We start from the raw sequence: 23279 nt of genomic DNA on the forward strand, positions 1-23279 counted from the left end.
GCTAGGTCAACACGGCCTGACAAGACACAACTTCCAAATAATGCGTTTTTTTTTTTCGTAAAGAACACCTAACAATGCTGCCCCCTGCCGGGAATCGAGCACCCATTTCCCAATCGTCCAACCCGTACTGCAGTCAGCACCCCAACTGAACTATCCCGGCGCCGGGACACGCAATCAATACCTGCACATTTCCGCAAGATCGCAGTTAATTCGTTATGTTGCACAAAGAGTGTCCCGATAAAGCATCCGTCCTGACAGACCACACGCTCGCCTCCTGAGGGAAACAGCGAATTCATATACTCGTATATGCGTGAGGATGTCTAAAGCTGAGTCATGAAACTGTTTGTCTCTGTAGGCCCACTATAGCCCCCACCCCCATTCATACAACAAAATTCACGCCTCTGTACTCTAGTGGTCAGAAGTTCCTGGCTACAAATCCATGGGTCCGGGTTCGATTCCCGGCGCTACCAGGTTTTCTGGGTCTGGAATGCGGTCCACTCAACTTCGTGAGGATAACTGAGGAGTTATTTCAAGGAAACAGCAGCTCCGGTATAGAAAACCGAGAGTAACTGCCGTGGGGATCCGTTGTGCTGATAACGCGATACCCTCTATCCGCTAAAGTAGGCACTAACTTCGCCGACAAGCGGCGGTTGCTCGGTCGGTATAGTTCGCTTAAGGACTAGAACCATGGAGTTTTTTTATCAACATACGGTTCCCACGGCAACGAATGTGAAGGTACCGACGTTATAGAAGATTATGCTTCATCCATCTTCAGGTTAAGGTAAAGCTACCCCTGTAACAGACCGTGGAGGCCCATAGGGATGTGAGACGTCGAGGCTCCCACATTTTCTCTAGACAATCGGCTCACAGATGGCGGTGGGGTTGTCAGCATTAAGCGCCGGCCGCTCTTTATCCCCAGGAAGATTCCTGGTACTCATTTCTGTTAGAGGCCATAGTGACGCTGGAGGGATCAGGTAAATTGGAAAATACAATGACCTCATCGGGAATCGAACCCAATACCTTCCGGCTTGTAGCATAGTGCCTCAACCTAATACACTATCGCGTGCACCCCCATCTTAAGGGTAGAAGTTTAAAACACTTGAATTATGCAGCGCAACTTCCCAGAAGATAGAAATGTTTCGCAAATTCGCCACACTTCTCAAGAACAGCTTTCAAATAACATATGGGCACATAATAATAAAATATACACCTAATTATGATGCAATGCTAATAGAACATATTTCGATGCGGTGTCTACGAGACAAACTCTACACGCTAATATCTATGGCTCCATACGTTGCAATAAATATAAAAGGTAGAGCTGTCCCTGCATTTAACTAATTAGGCACTACGCCATGAAGGCGTATGGGGGAGTGGATGCAATACATATACTGTATACATATGTAAGAGGCGAAGAGACAGAAATCTGTGACACACACAGCGAACGGCCCTACACGTGTTTCGAGCATGGCAGTTAACCAGGGCCTGAGTAATGCTCACTAGCCTGGGTGTTCGTGAAAGAATTTCATTCACGTCAGAGCCTCCGTTTTGTGAATATATATATATATATATGCATATGTATACGTATATAGTGTGACATGTAGGCCCATTACCAAATAACAGCTGTGTGAAAAAGCAACAGTACAACAGCCGTTGCTAGGAAACAGCTCTGTGAACGTTTCCTCTGCAACGAGAGAACAGGCAATAACAGAATAAACGTTTCCAGTGCGGTCCGTGACAGGTTTTATATAAAGAGGACTAGCAGTTCGGTCAACCGACCGTAGGTCATAAAATAACTTCGACAGTTGAATCAATTGAGAGCTGCAGTTGTGAGAAGTGAGAAGCTGGTAGTTGAGGCCGGGGAAAGTTCGGGAACCCAGATGAAGGGGAATATCTGCGTTTGAAGCCGTTACCAGGCAACGTATAGTGAAGAATGAGAAGACTTTCTGTGTGCTGTAGTCGCAGCGATCTTTGGAGTGTGTAACTTAGTGAGACTGTGGTAGTTATTTGTAGTTACGTTCTGTAAGTGTTCAGTAATTCTGATTACCAATCCAAACCCAGTCTACAATCACTATCACGTGACAATATATATTTGACTATACTGTCGGTATTGTGGTACTGCGGACAGGATACAAAACAGTCAAAAATACTTTGAAATTTAATGAACACTAAACAAGCCTGTACAACTGGCGGGGCGCTAAGCTGCTGAGGCAGTACTGGTTTATACTTCGCTGATGCGGTTCGAATCCACATTTCATATTATTTTTAATTATACTAAAGCGGCCTCCGTAGTCTAGAGGTAACGTTCCCACCTCATGACTTGTGGTACGCGGGTTCAAATACCCGGCGGAGGTCGTCGAATTTTTAAGGGCGGAAAAATTCAGGGAACAAGTCCTCCAGGAGGGACTTAAGCTGTGTGTCCCGTGTCGTAACTTTACGGCACGTAAAAGAACCTCATATCCCCAAAAGGGATCACTGAGCCAAATTCCATGACGTTTCCCGCCCAACAATAGCCTCTAAGGCCTCTGATGGATGGGGGAAGCATTAGAGACACCGCTAAGCAAGTGACCGAACTCGCTTGCTCGGCGGGACTGACGGTACGCGCCATTTATCGGTAGGGTAAAGAGACTGGTAGAATATCATAGAGGGACGCACAATAAATCAAACTGGTCGCGGTGCATGGGGAAACCCACCCTCTCTAAATAACTAACTAATTATACTAACAAAGTTTTAATTATTTCTACCGCGTCGCCCGGACTGGGCCTGGGACCCACCAAGCCTCATATACAATGGGTACAGGGGACCTCTTTCCTGGGGTAAAGTGGCCGAGGCGTGAAGCTGACCACTCACCTACAACTAATGCCGAGGTCCAGAATACGTGGAGCTATACGTTCACTCTCGCATAAGCCTTCATGGCGTAGCGCTTGTTTAGTTAAGGACACCTTTGATGCTTACATAAAAAGGTGAAAAACGTTCGGTTCTTGACGAGATTCTGTCATCTTCCTCAACAGAGAAAGCAGTTCCTATACAGAGGTGATATGCTTACATGGAATTTTCTGCATACTACAAACGTATCCCTGTGGTTTAATTTCAAAATTCTACTTCAAGGCCGTTAGTGTGCAAGGTTATTTCTTGCGAATCCACATTTTATTTCCCCATTTCCAACATTACATATTCCTACTGTCACTCTGCCAAAAACACTTGGGTGGGTGTATCAACTGACTGCTGTGCCGCGTGTAACCGAACAGAAGAGCCGAGGGCTCATCCTGATGGCTACAGTCCCTTACAGATCATTCAATGTAGTCCCACTGAATCCCACGTAAGATGGCAAGACATTAATCGGGAAATAGCACTGCGCTTGTGTGTTGTCATTCTTTGAAGTACACACTCTGATGCTGACATGGTAAGCAACCATATCCCGTGTGAGAACCGATGCTTCTACTAGTATATATACGGGGTTAAAGTGGTCAGAGCGTGAAGCTCTCTAACCTCATCTAGTGCCGAGATTAAGAATTCGTGGACCTATATCTACGCTCCCCCATAATTCTCCATGGCGCTGTGCTTCAATGAACACAGGGAAACATTAATATATATACAAGGTAAAGCTATCCCTTAGCGTAGTGATTGAGGGGATATGCTACAAGCCGGAAGGTCGCAGGTGCAAGTCCCGATGAGGTCACTGGATTTTTTCAGTTGACATAATCCTTCCAGCCGCACTAGGCCCTGGGTTTTACTCAGCCTCTAACAGAAATGAGTACCAGGAATTAATTAAATAATTTTCCTGGGGAGTAAAGCGCGGCCGGCGCGTAAGGCTGACAACCTTGCCGCCATCTGTGAGCCGATTGTCTAGGTAATGTGGGAGCCTCAACGTCTCACAACCCTATGGGCCTTCAAGGCCTGGTACAGGGATAGCTTTACTTTTACTTTTTTATCCCTGTAATCGGCTCACAGATGCCGGTGATGTTGTTAGCCTTACGCGCCGGCCGCCCTTTAGCCCCCAGGAAGATTCCTGGTGCTCATTTCTGTTAGAGACTGAGTCGCCCCCAGGGCCATAGGGCGGCTGGAAGGACTAGGTCAATTGAAAAAAAAATCCACCTCATCGGAACTCGAACCCGCGACCTTCCGGCTTTAGCTTAGTGCCTCAACCAACTGCGCCCCATATACGTGTATAAACAATTCTGATTAGTGTTATGAAAGTGACCTGTACCTCATAAATAAACGCACGTGTATGAACTTTACAACGACGTCCGACCAATGACAAATGCATAATCGATAGTCTCTTCAGTCATGGAAGCACTTCATGTCGAGAAGTTTGTTGTCCTACGTACACACGACAGCTAGTCCATAAAGCTTTCATTTAACTGCTGCTCGCAAGATGGCTTGCACGTGTGTCATGCTTTGGCGGCTTTAAAGTGCCGTGAACATTTCTTTTATTTCTAGGCTCCTCATAATATGTGGCCCAAAGCCGTAGCATACCTGGCTTTATATGTAAATCCCAACATGATATATAATATATGAGTACATAATAAACATGACCGCCTCTGTGGTCTAGCAGTTCCTGGTTACAGATTCAGAGGTCCGGGTTCGGTTCCCGGCGCTACCAGATTTTCTGAGAAGTAGTGGGTCTACAACGGGGTCCGCTCAGCCTCGTCAGGATAACTGAGGAGCGATTTCAAAGAAATAGCGGCTCCGGTCTAGAAGACCGAAATTAACGGCCGTGGGAATTCGTTGCGCTGACCGGGCGACACCCTCTATCCGCTAAAGTTGGCCGCGCCATAGCTCAAGCGGTTAGTCGATGGCTTCCCACCGCGGCGGCCCGGGTTCGATCCCGGGTCTGGTCAAGTGAGATTTGTGGTGGACAAAGTGGCGCTGGGGCAGGTGTTCTTCGAGTACTTCGGTTTCCCCTGCAAATCTTCATTCCACCAATTGCTCCACAATCACCCTCACCTATCATCTGGAGCCGGTACAATAGGCCAGAAGTGGCCGCAGTACAAGGGAGTTAGTCCCACCCCACTAGCAGTAAAAAAAATAGTCCTTCAAACCAGAAAAAAATTCCCCCCCAAAATATTTTAGAAACTGATAAGACACTGAAGTCAGGAGAACTGGATTTTGTCCTGTGTAGTAATGCTTAGGTTATGAAAGGGAAAGACAGAGGTAGGACGGCAGTTGTTGCAGCAAGTAAGATACACAATCCAGCTGACACTAGTAGAGTTCTTCACAGAAATAAAGAAAACATGGAGATCATTCATTGTCCGAAATCAGTTACTGACTTCATCCCTGCCGTTGTAAATTCCTATATATTGAACTCAGAACCCGAAGAACTCCCGCAGTACCACACACGGAAACCAATGTCACATATAAGTTTCAGAAATGCATCAGAAAAATAAATGATTAGTAACATTTTCTACCAAGAAGAAACGTGGGCCACACGATTAATCGAAAACTGATATCGAAATCGAAGTCTCTCTCTAACGGTCCAGATGTTGGTATTTTCCAGAAGATGGTACAGCAGGAAAGTAGGTAGAAATGGAGACAGCAGTTTCCTCCGAAATATTAGTAACCAACCCGCCAAAACACTGCCTCAAGTCTCAAAAGGCCGTAGTTTGAAACCGTCACACTACTCTCCATTGTCACTTGCCTCTCAAATGCGTTACGATCTTTTTCCCAACTAAACATTTACGCTGGAGCTGTTTTTATAACACCTGGAAGTGGTCCATTTGCAGTGCCCTGAAGCGATAAGACGGATCGAGCTGAACACCCCGGGACACGGTGGCACCGTCCCTTTCAATATAAGATTGTCAGAGTGCTCCAGTTTGGACTACACGTTTTCGGCAACTGTTTCTTTTTGCGATGTTACATCCCCTCACGGATGTTAATTTGCATTATCGTGGAGACAAATCAGCAGTTGAAAGAGACGGTCAGCAGTCTTGGCACTACACGATCACACGTTCTGTTGCTGACAAAGGCAATCAACAGTTCAGACATTACTGGCAGAGACTGTTTGTACTTGGATTTATTTTAATATTACGGAACATATTCGTGTACATTTTGCCTCTTTTTTTTTCGTTTATGGAAGTTTTATAACGTTAGACCTTCCTTTCTCTTAAGTATGGATACAGACCGAAACTAAATTCTCCTAACAATGTTACAAGCCGGAAGGTCGTGGGTTCGATTCCCGATGAGGGCATTCAATTTCTTAATTCACGTACTCCGTCCAGCCGCATTGTGGCTCTGGGGTCGACTCAGCCTCTAACAGAAATGAGTACCAGGAATATTTCTGGGGGTAAAGCGCGGCCGGCGCGTAAGGCTGACAACCTCACCGGCATCTGTGAGCGGATTGTCTAGAAAACGTGGGAACCTCGACGTCTCACAACCCTATGGGCCATAGCTTTAATATTTTTTCTTCTTCAGACTACAAAAGCAGATTACTTCGAAATCCATTGGAAGCGAAATACTATGACAGAACGCCGCCTCTCCATCATAAATATATGCGCAAAGAACAAACAAAACTCGTTATGTTGTGAAAAAAAAATCCACTTACAGCGGCAAGAGGGCGCCACATGACATGTCTCGCGCAACAATAGGATAACACCAGATTGCAGCACCCACACGACATGGCTGACACTGCGACACTGTCCAGTGTGCGACAGGCCATCCTCGGGGAACATGCGCACCACAACAATGGGACAAAGGGAGGGGCGATGTCGGCATGGCAGTTCTCTGCTAAACATCGCAATAACTGGCGTTACGATATATTGCAGAAGGTTATATCGGGACTACGCGGTACTGCCATCAGAGGGACATCTCAGATCCCGCATACTCTGTAAGATAAATTTAAAGTGACTAATTCACGAACGCAAATACGTAACACGAAACTCCACACGACGATCATAACAAATGTACGTTCAGAAGCAAGCGTACAGTAACACAGTATAAACAATTTATTGTCACTGGGACCGAAACCTGTGGTACGCTATGATAAATGTCGTCGGGATTTCATAATTACTTTGTTACAATTGTCACCTCAGTGTGAACTAGGCTTCTCGCTCGTCGCTGCCAATGTTTAGTCTGCGACATCGCGAACTAGCACGAATATGAGCAGATGAAATCCTTTGACGACCCCAGAAGTTCCACCAACTATACAGCGGTCTGAATTTCGGCCGGGGACTTTCCACGCTGATTACCTTCCTCACACTACCCAGAGAATCCCGACAAATTCCGGGAAAATACATTAAAACATGAGAGAGAGTTATAAGTTCCCTTATGTTCGTACCGCCTTAACCTACACAATTCCCGCCACATAACCTCAATTACAGAAACATCATCGTAAAATAGCCGACTAAATACTTAAGTCAAACATTTAACCAAGGTGCATAAATATTGTAGTCCGTAATAGGAACGCTTTTGCTCTCTCGAATGTCTTCATAAAGCCTAGAGTGTCATTTTAATTATTTTCAAATATATATATATATATATATAGTGCTTAGTTGCAAGGTTGCGTATCCTAACCTTACCTTACTGAATTCATCCCACTGTTGTGCTTCAGTTGCCTCCCGCACGAAAACTAAGCGCTCCCATTACTGACCTAAACTGGCCTGTGGTTTGTCGCGAACCTAACGATTATTAACTAACGTCATGTGACAATGCCGTGACACGGGTTTCTGGCTAGTTTGGGGGGTTCAGGGTATATGACGGGGTTCCTGCTCTGCTGGAACCTTCGCACGGTTAATTTCATACCCTGGAACCTCTTAACATGAAGACGAAGACAGAAGTCGGTATCGAAACGTTGCGATGTTATATTAAACCCTAAGAATATGGCCAGTGTTCGAATAAATAGGTTCAAACCGCAACGGTTACTCTCCATCTGAGTTACACATTCAAGTAATGTTGAGGTAAAGCTAAGGCTTAACCTGCGCGTAATTAATTAAGCACCACGCCTTGAAGATGGGGAGTGGAGTTACAGATCCAAATATTCCTAATAAGGTACTATATGGAAGTGTGGTCAGCTTCAAGCGCCGGCCGCTTTATCCACGGGGATAAAGCCCTTGGTACCCACTGGATATGATGTTTCGATGGCCCCAGAGCCGGTTAGGGTATTGTGGAAAAGTAAAAAGTCTCGTGTACCTGCCGAGACTCGAATTCCGAACCCATGAATGCCCAGCCCGAAACTCTACCGACTGATATATCCCGGGGTGAAGTGGCAACAGCGGTAGGAAATGTAAACAAATTCCATATGTCACAGAAGCAGCTAATAGGAAGACTAGAAAGACACAGAAGTTACGAAATGGACATCACTAAGACGAATTTTATACACAATAAACGTAATGCCAAACTAGGAGAACAACACTGTACAGCCCTCGCGTATTCGTTGTGCATGTCAGGAAAAATATCTCCCCCCCCCCTGATGTCAGTAGCTGATGTCTTTCTAAGAACTGCCTGAAATATAATGCACACCAGAACGAAATGCAGATGTTAGATACTCTTCAATCGCTGAAGAGAATGCACCGAAAATAAGAACTGTCTGCAACACACGCTAGGCACGCGCCCTTCGCTTGATGTTTCTGCAGTAACTTCCTCAAATCTCGATATGAAACCGGTAAAAATCAACCCGATGGATTCAGTTTCTTAAAAAATCTATTTCAAATAGAACCTCTCCTGATAACTCCAAAAGATGGAAATAAAGACTATTCGCCTGAATAGCAACGTTTAGACTACACGCTATACAGCCGTGTCAGAGAAGTTGCCGCATCACTATGGCGCAAAAGACTGAGAAGAGCTTCACTAACAATTCGGTGTAATTTACAAGTTAATATAGAATACTGTATGCGACCTCCTACTGGTTAGTGACACCTGAACATGGAGACTGAATTCAGTCTCCGAAACGTTGTTTTTACATAAAAACAGGAAGACGGTTTTTAGGTAAAGACAAGACAATGAGTAATGTCCAGAAACACGATACCTGTAATAATGTACCACCGACACAAACTTTTAGCTCTTATTTTCGCAAGTCAATACGTTCATATTCACAGGCATTAGTCATTCTTAAAAAGTAAAACAAGCCTACGTGTAACTGGCTGGCCCGTTCGAGCAGTCTAGAAGCTATTTCTCGGGTTCTAATACGCGACAATGCTCTCTCTAATGTACTCACCGTCCGGACATCGGTCGGCAGGCGATAGGCAGAATCCGGCGTCGGTCTTACACCCGCATCGGCGTCGCTCGAAATGAACTCTTAGGGGGGAACACTACCGGGGAGGAACTTGAACCCTATCCCCTCCACTAGAGGGGTAGAATAAGGAAGGGGGTAGTTTTTATTATTTTGGCGAATCAGAGACAGGGGTTGAAACTACTGACCAATGGGATGATTCTAGACCCGATGGCGCCTCGAACAGTTCTCTGGCGCCAACGGGACGTGGCCAATCACAAGAAATGCACGGATAATCGATGCGAACTGGCTCCATTCCGGCAGTATAACCTAGACACAATCACACCATCTAGATGCTAGAAACCAATTTCATCTAGAATTTATCATCCACGGGCGGGAAACTTTACGTAGTCCAACAATTTTGGTGGGAGGCTTGTAACGGCAGACGAAAACAACAGTCGTGGCCTATTGCAATGTACCCTTCGCTTGCAAAACAGGTACAGCGTATTGTGCACAGGGCAATATGTTGGTAAATGTGTCTTGGAGGTTACGCTCCGCATATTTGTGCTGGCCGTATTTACCCCATATGCCACTGCTCACAGCCTGAGGAGGTTTCTGCGGTTCGATACTTGGTAATGGAAAAGTTGAAAATTCAGGCGCTGAAAGCCCAGCACACGAACCCATCGTGGATAATATGCAGATACCGTCCCTACTAGAGATAAGACAAGAGGGATGTAGGATACTGCTGTCTGTCGCGACTGTACCGCGTCGTCAGGACGTCGCGCACAGAGACGCCAAGAAGCCTGGAGACGCCACCCCACACTGCGGCAGGCGTCTCGCTCACATTCGGAAGGTTCCTGGATCGAACACGCCCCGCAGTAATGGAAACAATCCAACATTGGAGTATTTCCATGAGATCATCCACTCCACAGGGTTATGCAGTTACGTCACCCTGGCAGCTTCTGCGCATTAAAGAGCTCAATCCTGTATTGTGGACTCTGTCTCTTAAGGGTTCCGATATAAATCGTGTATGCATTTCTTGTTTCTCCCAAATGTGACATATGTGGGCTTACGAGTACCTAAAATATCAAACCTACAAACATGGTGAGGCTTCGCCGAGTGGTAGGTAGGTACTTCATTAATATTCGTTTAACATTTGGAAAATGTACATAATAAACGAATATTAATACAGTAATACTAGTTTATTTATTGTCAGTTTGTTGTATTGACGGTTGTACAATAATACTATCCAAATGCAGAGGTACACTAACATAAAACAATACATATTCAAGCACATTATCTCCTGCTAAAAACCTTGATCCTCTTTCCATTTATGAACAAGAAACAAGGAACATAGAGAAAAACAAAAAATATATAAAAAGGTAACTAAACAAATAACATAAAAGCACAGAAAAATCCCATCTATTTTTTGCCTTACGTCCCTGCTGTTTCTTTACAATTTTACGTTTATTTGAGGTAACTTCAGATTAGCGTTCCCTGTATAAACACGGTTTTCCAACGAAGGCAGATTTCCGTTTCATTCGGGTTAGGCGTTAGGGTGGTTCTCGATTACAAAGTTACTGACACTGTCAGTAACTCAGATTATATAGTGTCACGTTTTTATGTAGTGACTACAGGCGGCTTTTGGATTGGTGACTCGATTTATTGCACACTTTGATACAGCACGTGACTGCACTGTTCACTGTTACACACACACACACACACACGTGCCCACGTCTTCACTAGCCGTTCCCCGGTAGCGGCTTCCAACAGCATTCCCCCACTACTCCCGGGCTCAGCTACCAGCTTCTAACAGCAACAGCTCACAGCAGTTCTCCCACCGTCTGACTCCGTCACTCACCAACCAACTCAACTGACTCTCACTAACTGTCCTGCTTATAACACCTCGGCACGAACTGCACAGAAAACTTCGATCCATTTTTTTTTCTGTACAATCGTTGCCGAAGAAACATGCTTGTTTGAGAAGGGTTCCGCTGACAAAAAACTCTGGTCGTGAGTCTCAAGGAATTGACGCCAAGACGTACTATTTGGCTGTAAACCGCAAGTCTTAAAGTAATTCTGACTCTGCTGTTACTTCGCGTCTAGCAACATGCACTTACCAAGCTGGCTGGAGTAACAGTAACACCCTAGAAATGTATCCGGCAGGTACTCGGTTCAAATTTTGGCTAAAGCACCAACTTGTGCTTTGTCTTTCATTCCGAATAAACGCTCGGAGAGCACACCTGGCCCTAACGTTACAAGACACGGACTGCTAGACTACAATTCATTGGCTGGCCGATGCGAGGTAAAGCTATCCCTGTAACAGACCATGGAGGTCCACAGGGTTGTGAGACGTCGAAGTTCGCACATTTTCTAGACAATCGGCTAACAGACGGCAGTGAGTCTGTCAGTCTTAAACGCCGGCCGCCCTTTACCCCCAGGACAATTCCTGATACTCATTTCTGAGGCTGAGTCTACCCCAGGGCCACAGTGCGGCTGGAAAGATTAGGTCAATCGAAAGAATCCACTATCCTCCAGTGCCTCAACCAACGACGCTATCGCTTGGCCCGACGGATGGGAGGAGGATTACAGCTTCTGTACACTTCCACGTGCGTGTTGGTCTCACTACAGGCTCGTGTCAGATCTCACGGCAACCCAAGCTGTCGGCGAAAGCCGACTCACAGTAACCCCTGCAGCAGTCATTAAGTACCTGATTGCAGCCCCGCTGAAGTAACGGCGTCTGCACGTCCTACACTTGTTCTTCAAGTAAGAAGGCCCGCCAGCGAGCACTGTACAAGATGAAAACATTAGCGTGATTTCTGGTTGACTTTTCGTTGCCATTGGTGTATTGAAGCTCGGTGTTTCCCTAAATTAATAGTAGAACAGGCACAGTCGACCAGTTCCACCCACCACTTTCCTCGCCTTCTGTTCTTTCGCGGACAGATCGATGGCACATCGAACAGTTGAATACATCGTACCGACAGCAACAATTTAGCGGAACGCCCTCTAATCAGCAGAAAAATCCCTACGCCTGACTTATGACATCTAAAGGCATTTTATCTCAACTATAAACCCAAGAAAAAAGCAGAAGGAATATTTCCTTACATTTCAACTTCTTAGGCATATTTCTATATACCAATATATTTACCAATGAAAGAAGAGCAGCTCTGCAACCACTTCACACTGTATCTGGCACTTAAACGTAAAGTTATCCCTGTGCTTAATTAAGCACTATGCCATGAAGACTTACAGGGAGTGGGGGGTTTGGCTCGGAACTAGATGAAGGCGAAAGGTCAGCTTCACGCCCCGCTCGCTTAACCTCCGAGGATATCGTCCCCAGTACCCATTGGATGGTAGGTTGGGTGAGCCCCAGAGCCCTTCTGGACTACATGGAGAAGAGAAAAACATTGCCATGCCGGGAATAGAACCAGGGCCGTCTAGTTCATAGCTACACTGACTTCAAGAGTTAAGCAGGGCTAAGGGAACGTCTACATTTGCCAAATGCACAGATCTCGTGGCTAGGGCTGTACCTCACCTTAGAGTCGGCGCCATGGGGATAATGTTAAGTCGTAACGGCTTTTATTGAATACAATTTAAATATTATTTCCTGCGTTGCCCTAGCATTCACAGAAACGACGGTAGGGCGCTGCAGGAAAATAAATTCCATCTCTCTTTATAACCAATTTCATCAAAATGTCGTTGCAGTTATTCCCTTTACTCCAAAAGTCAGTTATGACACAACGCTACTTGACACACTAACTAGGGTTAATTGTTCCAACTGCTTAACATCAGTGACAGCCTGCGTCGTCCTGTCAGCATGGCCACTGGGACAGAGCTTGGAGTGGAGAATCAGGGTTTGATTCCCGACAGAGGCAAGAGATGTTTCTGTTCTCAATCACGCGCATACTGGCTCTGGGGCCCAGCCTCGTATCTAAGGCGCTAATCTGACTTATCTTGGTCCAGTGTCGAGGTTAAGGACGGCCCAACTATAGATCGCATTCCCGATACGGATTAACTGGTGTTCGGAACACATAGCTCTTGACATAACCCCACAGGAAAGAAATCTGCGTTCCGAGACATGCCATTTCCAGTAAGATAGATCGGCAGAGGCAGTCCAATGCCTTGGCCTCCACGTTCACCAGACATAACGTCATTGGAATTTTTCCTGTGGGGTTATGTCAAGAGCAGTGTGTTCCGAACACCAGTTAACGGACTGGATGACCTGAAGAATGCGATCTCGGATATTCCAGCGGACATGCTCCACAGAACATTGCAAGAGCTCGGATATCGTCTGGACGTTCTCCGTGACACCAAGGGAGCCCACGTCGAGGTCTACTGAGGTCAGTAAAAAACTTCCAGAGTTTCACTATGATCTGCCGCAAACCCAATTTGGCTAGTTCAATTCTCATGACGTTAAGTGTGAAGATTATTCGCGGGATATGAGATTATCATGACGTTAAGCATGAAGATTATTTGCGGGATATCGGATTCTCATGACGTTAAGTATGAAGATTATTCGCGGGATATCAGATTCTCATGACGTTAAGTATGAAGATTATTCGCGGGATATCGGATTCTCATGACGAGATTGTCTTCTGGGATGTGACTATGTAGAAGTTTAGCGACTTTCATCATGAATGTCACACTTCTATACCAGACCACACAAAGTCAAATGCCAGCGGATCGCACTTGTCAAAACAAATCTCATTCGAAGGCGTTCCCAAAGGGCCAGTTCCTGACGCAAGTTCGTGTCAGTGTTACCAATCAGAAGCAGTAACAAATTTCCCTTCACAGCACCACTTGCAGAACTAAAAATTATTTAATTAATCATCCTTGGACCATGAAATGTTTTGGGAAGTTTCCAACATGGCGACTGTCTCAATGACGTCATCACATGCCGCGTGCTGCAACGTCTCAAGTCACACTCGAGCAAGAACCATGACACAGTCATCTTTCCGATAACTGTGCTTGTGGGATGCTGCACTGTGGGCCGTTAGCGCTATGTATAGTCTGTGTGTATACATCACGCACCTCACAGCGGCACACCGCCACATCCCTGTTTAATCCACTTCGCGTAATGGATATAGGTGGTCTTCCTCAGTTGCTGCGATCACATGAATCTCGAAAGGGTCACCCACAATCTTGACTGAAATTTATCATGATTTCCTTGTCCCTCCTAGTAAATCGAGTCGGTACTTCAATTAGGTCACGACCACTTCCTTCGATATACTTTACACTTCATTAGTCACTGATCTTCCTACCCGGTCTAACCCGTAGATTTCTCACTACATCAAATGTGCTATACCCACTCACCCCGTCTTAACACCACACAGCGTGTAGGAATTATTAACAACGCTTTTAAATATTTATGTCATCAATAAAGTATAATCACGCAGCGCGAATAATTCACATTAATTTAACCCTTGGAAATCCGAAAATTTGTGTAAAAATTATTTAACAGTTCAGTTCATACAAAAACCGCAGTGCGTCTCCACAGACCAACGTTTCGCTTAGAGAAATGATCGCAATACTCGGAGACTCGGCTAAACATATAAATACACTGCGAGGGGGACTAAGCTGTAATCTCTGTGATATCAACGATGTCATTTTTCTACTGGAGACATATTCTCTAAAAGCTCTCCTACTGAAACTCCGTGGCCTGTAGTCAGCAAGGGAACTATACCGACCGAGCGACCGCCGCTTGTCGGCGAAGTTAGTGCCAACTTTAGCGGATAGAGGGTGTCGCGTGGTCAGCGCAACGGATCCCCACGGCCCTTAATCTCGGTTTTCTAGACCGAGAGCCGCTGTTTCCTCGAAACATCTCCTCAGTTATCATAACGAGGTTGAGTGGGCCCACTACTTCTCAGAAAATCTGGTAGCGAACCCTGGACCTCTGGATCTGTAGCCAGTAACTCTGACCACTGGACCACAGAGGCGGTCACGCTCCTACTCACATGCGATAATATTCCTAACCCCGGACATGCTGTCACTTAGTCGCCGCTCATGCTGTCCATCTGAAACACATAAGGGGCCACGTCATGCCTCAAGCAAGCAACCTCACGGAAGCAAAGTCCTCTGTGTTCAGTGACGATTTTCGTTTCCGTCGCGTCTTCAAATGATGACGTAATGAGACACGTCACTGTCTGGTGATCGAGCACCGTCAGAAACGTTTTACACACAGCATAGACCGCATAGACTATCCCTGCTCCGTGGAGGCGGGTTAGAATACTTCCACTGTAGCCCTGTGAGTCGAAGGCGACTAAAAGAGAACCCGGTGCCTAGTAGTATAACTGGGCCACCCTGTCACTGGGGGGCATAAATACAGACACTTCGTCCTCCAGTTTGGGGGTAGCATGCAAGGCTGACGACCTTGCTCTGTAAAAAAAAAAAAAAAGTTTTTACGAAATCCAATGTGACACCCGGAGGGTCTCATTCAAGAAAATTCTGGCAGAATCTTAAGGGGCTTATTTGTCAATGATGATGATGATGATAAACTAAAATCTCTCGTTCGAAACTACACTATGTACTTAATAATGTGCCTTAAAAAGATATGGGTTAAGGAAACTGTTGCTAGCTATTCAGGTCATTACCAAGACATCCGCAACGTGAAAATGAATACGATGAAACCGCGACAGGAAACAGCGTCAGGGATTTCCCGAATGCAAATCTTTCAGGGAAATGGGCCAGCCTTACATCAAGAAAGCTGGATGTGAGGTTCTCACCTATATTCTGACATATAACGTTCAGCACGCTGCCTGCTTCAAGCCGATTTCTAGCTTGGCTTACTCTTTGACCCTGACGATGGAGGCGGTATATTCCTCCCACACGTCGAATGACTTTCACCGGTCTACGTGGCAGCATATCCCAGAAGATGAAACACTTCATTTAAAAAGTTCACAAATAGGGAAAAGTAACACTGTCCCTGTGCTTTATCAAGCACCAAGCCACGAAGACATACTATGTCGGAGTAGAGGCATAATTCCATGCATTCTTAACTTCGGGAATAAGTGAAGGTGAGCTGTCAGCTTCACGCCTCGGCCGCTTTACTCCCGGTAAAAATGTCCCTGTGCTTAAGAACAAACCAATGAAGACGTATGGGGGAGTGGACGTACAGATCCACTTATTCTTGACCTCGGCACTAGTTGGAGTTGAGCTGTCACCTTCTTAACCCCTGGGCATATCGCCCCCGGTACTCATTAGACAGGAGGCTGGGTGAGCCCCAGAACCGGTCTGGACGAAGCGGAGAAAAATCTTGCATCTACAGGGACTCGAACTCCGACACCTCGGCAGTTTAGCCCGTAGACAGTCGCTATACCGACTGAGCTACCCAGGCTCCCGAGAGAGCCGCGGTACCCACTGGATAACAAGCTGGGTGAGCCCCAGATTCAGCGTGGAAGCCGAAAAATGATAAAAATCTCGTCCCTGCCGGAAATCGAACGTCGATGTTGTCCAGCCCCTAACTGGGCTATTGAGGAGAGAGATTTCCAAACCTTAAAAATTTGTGGTATTGTTTATAGCTATTAACACCTAAGCATCTAAAATGAAGTTCCGACTGGATAAACTTCCTTTCGACAGCTAACACAGCCCACTCATGTTGTCAAAACCGGCCTTCAAAACAAAACAAAAAATAACTCCGTGGCCTGCAGTCCGCAAGCGAACTACACCGACCGAGCGACCGCCGCTTGTCGGCGAAGTTAGTCTCAACGTTAGCGGAGAGGTGTCGCGTGGTCAGCGCAACGAATCCCCAAGACCGTTAATTTCGGGTTTTTTAAACCGGAGTGGCTCCTCAATTATCCTCACGAGGCAGGGTGAACCCCGTTCCAGACCCACTACTTCTCAGAAAATCTGGTACCGCCGGGAATCGAATCCGGGACCTTTGGCTCTGTAGCCAGGCACTCTGACCACTAGACCACAGAGGCGGTCTGAAACTGGCCTTCTCTAAAATCAAATATGGCAGGAACAGTTCATGTCCCTGGAGCAAGTAACATAGTGTTCCTGCAGCCGTACAGTGCGGTTGCATTTTATGCGAGGAGTTCCCGAATACCTCGCGTATTTCAAGACAAGTTCAGAAACACATACGTGATTCTTACCCAGTTTTGGGGGGATTCCCATTATTTCAAATTTGCGCATAAAGCGCGACCGCGCTGTATTATCTAAATGCGTGACTCCCCGTCTTACAGAGATAGCTTTACATTTACCTTTTGCAGCAAGATAGGGGCGAGGTGTGGTGGTGAATGGCCAACTTCACTATTCGGCGGGCTTCATCACTCCGCGCACGTGATTTCCCATACACACCGAACAACGCGAATGTGAGGACGCAGAAAAAAATTCCCAAAGCTACCGCTTGTATTCCACCCACTTTCTACAACATTGATGGAATACACCTCTTCTGTCTTATCTCTAAACAAACTTCCGTTCGGATTTCCAGACAGCTTGAAGCCTCACTGACAACTGCAACTCTGTTCTTACCCAAGTCCGCGCTTTGGGGCGGTTCCAGCTCGACAAACAAACAAAACATGGCCTTGTCTTGACCACCTACCGAACAAGTTGGCTCATGCGGTAACACTTGTGCCTTTGTATTAGGGAGGTTCCGATCTGGGCTGGGATAATCACTACCCTGACTTAGGGTGTTTATGGTTTCCTGCAATGAAATGACAGCGCAGGACATCATATCAGGCCACGGCCGCTTCCTCTCCGATCCTTTCCAATTCATTACTCAATAACCATCCCACAATTAGAAGCTATACTGCATATTCTGTGCTAACGACTACACATAAAATAAGACAACCTAAATTAATTACACGGCACAACAAGTTTTCCTTTTTTTTTCGATAATGGGTATGGCGTAAGTTACTTTTTAACTGAGCCGGATGCTATCACCAAAAAAAAATGGCAGTCAAAACGTTATAAAACGCGAAATTCATTTTATCCTCAATTTCTGCATGCAATACATATGAACGTATTGCCATTTATTACGCAATTTGAAATAATGACGTTGTTTAAACGAGGGGAAAAACTTTTATTCACTGGTAAAATATCACTTCCAGTATTATGGCAAACAGACGAGACCCAAGAAAAAAAAACTACTTTGGCTGAATAAGATTTGAGGTTTTCACGGCGGTGACTATGAAGAATGCCATCTTCTGTGATGTGACGCCGTGGAGATGTTGTGTGAACCGTTTCGGAGGAACGTGGCTTCAGCCACCTGCTCCAGCTGGGTTCCTGCTCGCGGATTTTTCTAACCTGAAGACAAAGGCGATACGTTCTTCCGAAACGTCGGTTCACACAGGATCTACACCCCGCCACATCTCAGAAGACGATATTCGTCATACTTCGACTAAAAATTCAATACCCAAAACTGCAACGTGAGGCAAAATTCTAGTGTCCAGATATTGAATCGGCGTATCAGAATTAATTTAACGATAAGAATTTTCTTTTATGTCATCATGCTCGATATATTGGTATATACTGGTTGCTTCAGTAGTCTTCTGAGTTGTCATACCATGTAGTCTTGCAGACACACATCAAGGTTTCCGAGGAACACGCTGACTCCATCTTCAGGGTTGAAGTATGGTAAAGAATTGGCTCAGTTATATTAACAGGCTGCAAAGAGAGGGGTCACTCACACCTAAGAGACGGGGTAATGAAATGAAGCCTGATCTGACCAATCAGAACCGTGAGAAGGAAAATTGCCCCTTTCAAGAGCACATCATGTTTTTCATCCCAGAAGGGGATTGGAATTGCAACCAAAATACTTGTTCTGAAGTTGTCGCTGTGCCTCACTAGTTAAGCATTATGCCATGAAGACATATGGGGGAATGGAAGTATAGCTCCACCACTGTTGACCTTGACACTACTTGGAAGTAAGTGGTCAGCTTCACGCCTCGGCCGCTTTGCCCCGTCCATTAGACAGGAGACTGGGTGGGCCCCAGAACCGGTATGGATGACGTGTAAAAAATTCTTGATCCTATCAGGATTCGAACTCCGACCCCTCGGTCGTCCAGGCCATAGTCAGTCGCTATACCGACTGCTCTGTGAAATAAACGTTTCTTGATGGTTCTGTTTCCAGTCCGCACAGAGCCATGAACTGTAACTACAGCGTTTGTTTGGCTGGGGGGGGCTAGAGACCCTTAAGGGATAAACGTGGCCCTCAGAGCATGTGACTCACCATCCTGCTGGCAGCATAACCACTTGTTTATTTTTAGAATTTCAAAGACACTGTAGCCAGAAGCTCACAAATATTGTATGCCACCAGATCTGGGGAAATCTCCACATAAAATATCAAGTAGGAAAGTGAGGCTGTGTTTTACATTGCGATAATCTTGTTAACACAGTCATTTCCTAACTATCTTTCATTTAGAACTGAAAATGAATGACAATGAAAAGCCTTGGAGCAAAAATTTATCTGACATTCTCCAACCAAAGTATAGACCAACTGCATATACGTCTCCAATACAGCCTTCTTTACACAGAACTATTCAGATTGAGAATTCAATTTCTTTTATGGGGGGGGGGACAGTGTTTCTTCACCATGTTCACATTTTCTATTATGCTACCTTACCAAGTTTAATTCAGTTCTCATCTCTAGAACCGACCCTGAGCCAGTTAAATATAGTTTTCAACTACAAAATCTATTGCTAATTATTTTTAATATTATCTCCCCATTTACATGGCACGTGGTAGCGTAGTTGGTTGAGGCATTATGCTACAAGCTGGAAGGTCGCAGGATAGAATCCCGACAAGGTGGATTTTTTCAATTTACCTAATCCTTCCAGCCGCACTATGGCCCTGGGGTCAACTCAGCCTCTAACAGAAATGAGTACCAGGAATATTCCTGGGTGTAAAGGGCGGCCTGAGCTTGAGGCTGACAACCTTACCGCCATCTATGAGCCAACTGTCTAGAAAATGTGGGAGCCTCAACATCTCACAACCCTATGGGTCTCCACGGCCTGTTACAGGGATAGTTTATTTTTACATTTTTTACTTTTCACCCCATTTATATTTAGGATTTCTCATCTCTTGAGGTATTCCAACCAAAACTTTCTATACATTTCCTGTACTTCTAAATGTTTATAAGGTGTGATTACTCTAAAAACAATTATTCTCAGGTACAACTGCTTCATTGCAGTTACAAGCAATTCAGTAAAACATTGTGACAGAGCAATTCAATGATGGTACACTCACAAGATGTCACTAATCCCATGGAAATGAGTCCATCAGGACTCACTATTTGTTCAGCTACTTATGAAATTCTGGCATTTTACAGAATGTAAACATTCATATCACTATGTTTACAATAGTGACCCCAACTGGTCCCTATTCTGAGATAAATGAATTCAGTCCTTACCCTCCAATTTTGTAAGATCCATTTTTATATTATCCTCCCCTCAATGCCTAAGCATTCCTAGTGGTTCTTTCCTCCATGTTCTGTTTCCACAACTTCATATGGATTTCATACATACATAACAACACTGATAACAACATTACATCAACATCCTTGCGGACTGAACAAACAATAAGCATATTACCCACACTGCAAAGAGAATGCAGCACAACTAAATCGAAGAACGAGAAATACTCAAGCTAATATCTTTTAAATGAATGGATGATGACTACAATGGAAATAACATTAAGATATTGTATTTAAGCATTTTGTTGCATTAATATATCATTTATTTCATAGAATACATTTCCGTCTACAACACAATTTACTGTCCCCTTTCCTTCTCACAATGTGTCTCGGCCGTACACAGCCATCATCTGATGTCTCTAATTCACTAAAACTGTTGCACTGTTTGGTATGTCCAATTTCTCACATCACAGGTGAATGCGATACCTCTTAACTTAAAATAAAATAAAAAAACTAGTACCAATTTAGTTAAAATTTCGTTAAGTTTCACTCTCTTGCTTTGAGGCATCATTCATTCATCCAAACGACATGGTTTGAGATCCTGGTATGATTTATTTATGCAGCAACATGGGTGTTTGTGTGTTATTGTGTATTTCCCAAGTATGTTTGTGTAGTTATCATCTGCAATATGTAAAGAACATATTACTATTATTGTTAATTTTGCTATTAAGATGTTAATTGATCTTAATCCCAAGCTCAATTCATTTTAATTAGGAAATATCGTGTTCAGATGTGATACATAACTTTGGCATACGGTGAAACAATTTTAATAAAACTGGCAATACCTAACAATGACCAAACATGGCCAAAAGATGTAGCGAGGAAGAAGGGTGACTACAAAATAAGTTGCATTTAAGATGGAGATATATGTGTACATGAGATGTTAACTTCTACAATTAATGTGTTGTTGGACATTATCCGCCATCACAAACTTTTAGATCCTATGTTAACTTCTGTTCTCTCCCATGTGTTCTACATGTCCACCCATCTTGTTCTCATTGATTTTCTCATTTTAATGGTATCTGGCCAGAAGTACAAATTATTATGCTCCTCACTGTGTAATTTTCTGCTGTCTCTGGTTATATCAGTTCTCTTAGGTCTAAATTGCAACATGTAACAGAACATACATGCAATTTAACAAATGGATTTCTTTAATTCATTATAAAATTGGAAATTATGATGTTCTAAAATGAGACACCGTGTAGTTTGGTAGATTCGTAAGAAGATTTTCAAGGAACATGCTCCCTTCATCTTCTCCAATCAAAAAAGAGGCAGCAGCTACCTCCCAAACTTCGGTTTATACCAAACTACATGATGTCACATCCCAGCAGACTGTAATCTTCATAGCCACCATGGTGAGAGACTCAACTCATGAACAAATTAATTCACAAACAAAATTCATTATTTCCTTGACATTTCACCCTTCCCATATCATACTAATAGTATGCAACTTTGATCTATTCATAGCATTCTGTAAAAACTTAAATTTAGAGAAGCATGAACCTAATACATGCACATCACAGTCACCTTAAAATTGCATTCTGTCACTCTTCGCAGGCACCTGTTCGGCCATAACTGAGTATAAGTGCTATTTAACTGTCTAAAAAACGCTAAAAAATGGTTATCAGCATCCCTAAAGCAAATCTGAACCAAAATAAATCAATATTTGTGTCATGAGATTTTAACATCATGGGCCTAAAACAGTTGCAAATGCTTATTTTCAAACGTAACGTGATTCCTAAGAAGCAACATAACTGATGCACTGTCTTCAGCTGATGGATCTTCAATATTCTGAACACTATAACGAATTTTATTCACGCTTGGTATTAAACTAGAGCAAATGCATTAACACATCCAATGCAAACATTACAAAATGCATCTTAAGTGTTCCCATATTTCAAAACATTACACATATAATACGCCGAATGTACTCACAAATTATACAAATATCCATATCTGGCATTAACATCTGTAAAAACCCGACGAGAAAGCTGAAAACATTCTCGAAATATTCGCCAGTGACAACCCCCATGTCAACAAACTATCAATATGCCAAAACGAGATTAAAATTCTCAGATCAGTGTATTTCTTCTGCCAGTATATCGCGTATAAACACAAAATATTAACGAAATATTATACTCGTTTCCTCAGACGGTAATGTTCCTGTATACGCACAAGATACAGTGCAAAATATATTGCTTTCCAAAGCGAAGGGGGATGGGTAAGAGAATACAAATGGCGAATGATATGAAACGAGCCTTCCCCATCTGTGATATAAAAACCACTGAATCTCAAGTATGATAACAACCAATCAATACCACTGGTAATAAGGCCAAAGAACATTCCCCAAAAATATATTACGTACCTTTCAAACAGTCCTCAACAAATCATATCTCACTTAAAACAAAAAAATACTTCACTCTAATAAATGCACACACCCAAAATTTCTCTGCTCTAGCGCAAGGCTCACCCCTTCTACGCGCGATTGGTCAGAATCTGTGACGTCACCGGATGCTAGTACAGTCACAGATCGGATGTAACATTTCCGTAGAAACTAATCTTATTTTTCAGCGGAAAAGAGGAAAACCATGCAACCTACAAGGTACTGGCAGTATTAGAAAAACCTATTACATGCTCATGACACATATTAAATGTAAAAAGTCGCCATTTATTACAAACGAACGAGAGTTCCGCTGCGATTGATGCATTCAACCAAATATGGTCATG

The 23279-nt window shown here is 44.2% G+C and overlaps 1 protein-coding gene across 3 annotated transcripts in view; it reads right to left on the reverse strand.

Moving 5' to 3' along the window:
- Positions 1–23011, reverse strand: part of LOC111874367 (talin-1) — a 95509-nt gene extending 72498 nt beyond the window's left edge. For 2 of the 3 annotated variants that reach the window (XM_023869820.2, XM_023869829.2), the window contains exon 1: positions 22918–23011. The gene's annotated coding sequence lies outside the window, so the exon portion shown is untranslated. Of the gene's footprint in view, positions 1–9148; positions 9168–22917 lie in introns of those variants that run through there. The other variant, XM_033755540.1, reaches the window with a different exon arrangement.
- Positions 23012–23279: the final 268 nt, after the last annotated feature.

Source organism: Cryptotermes secundus, unplaced genomic scaffold (assembly GCF_002891405.2).
Source record: "Cryptotermes secundus unplaced genomic scaffold, Csec_1.0 scaffold47, whole genome shotgun sequence".
NCBI lineage: Eukaryota > Metazoa > Arthropoda > Insecta > Blattodea > Kalotermitidae > Cryptotermes > Cryptotermes secundus.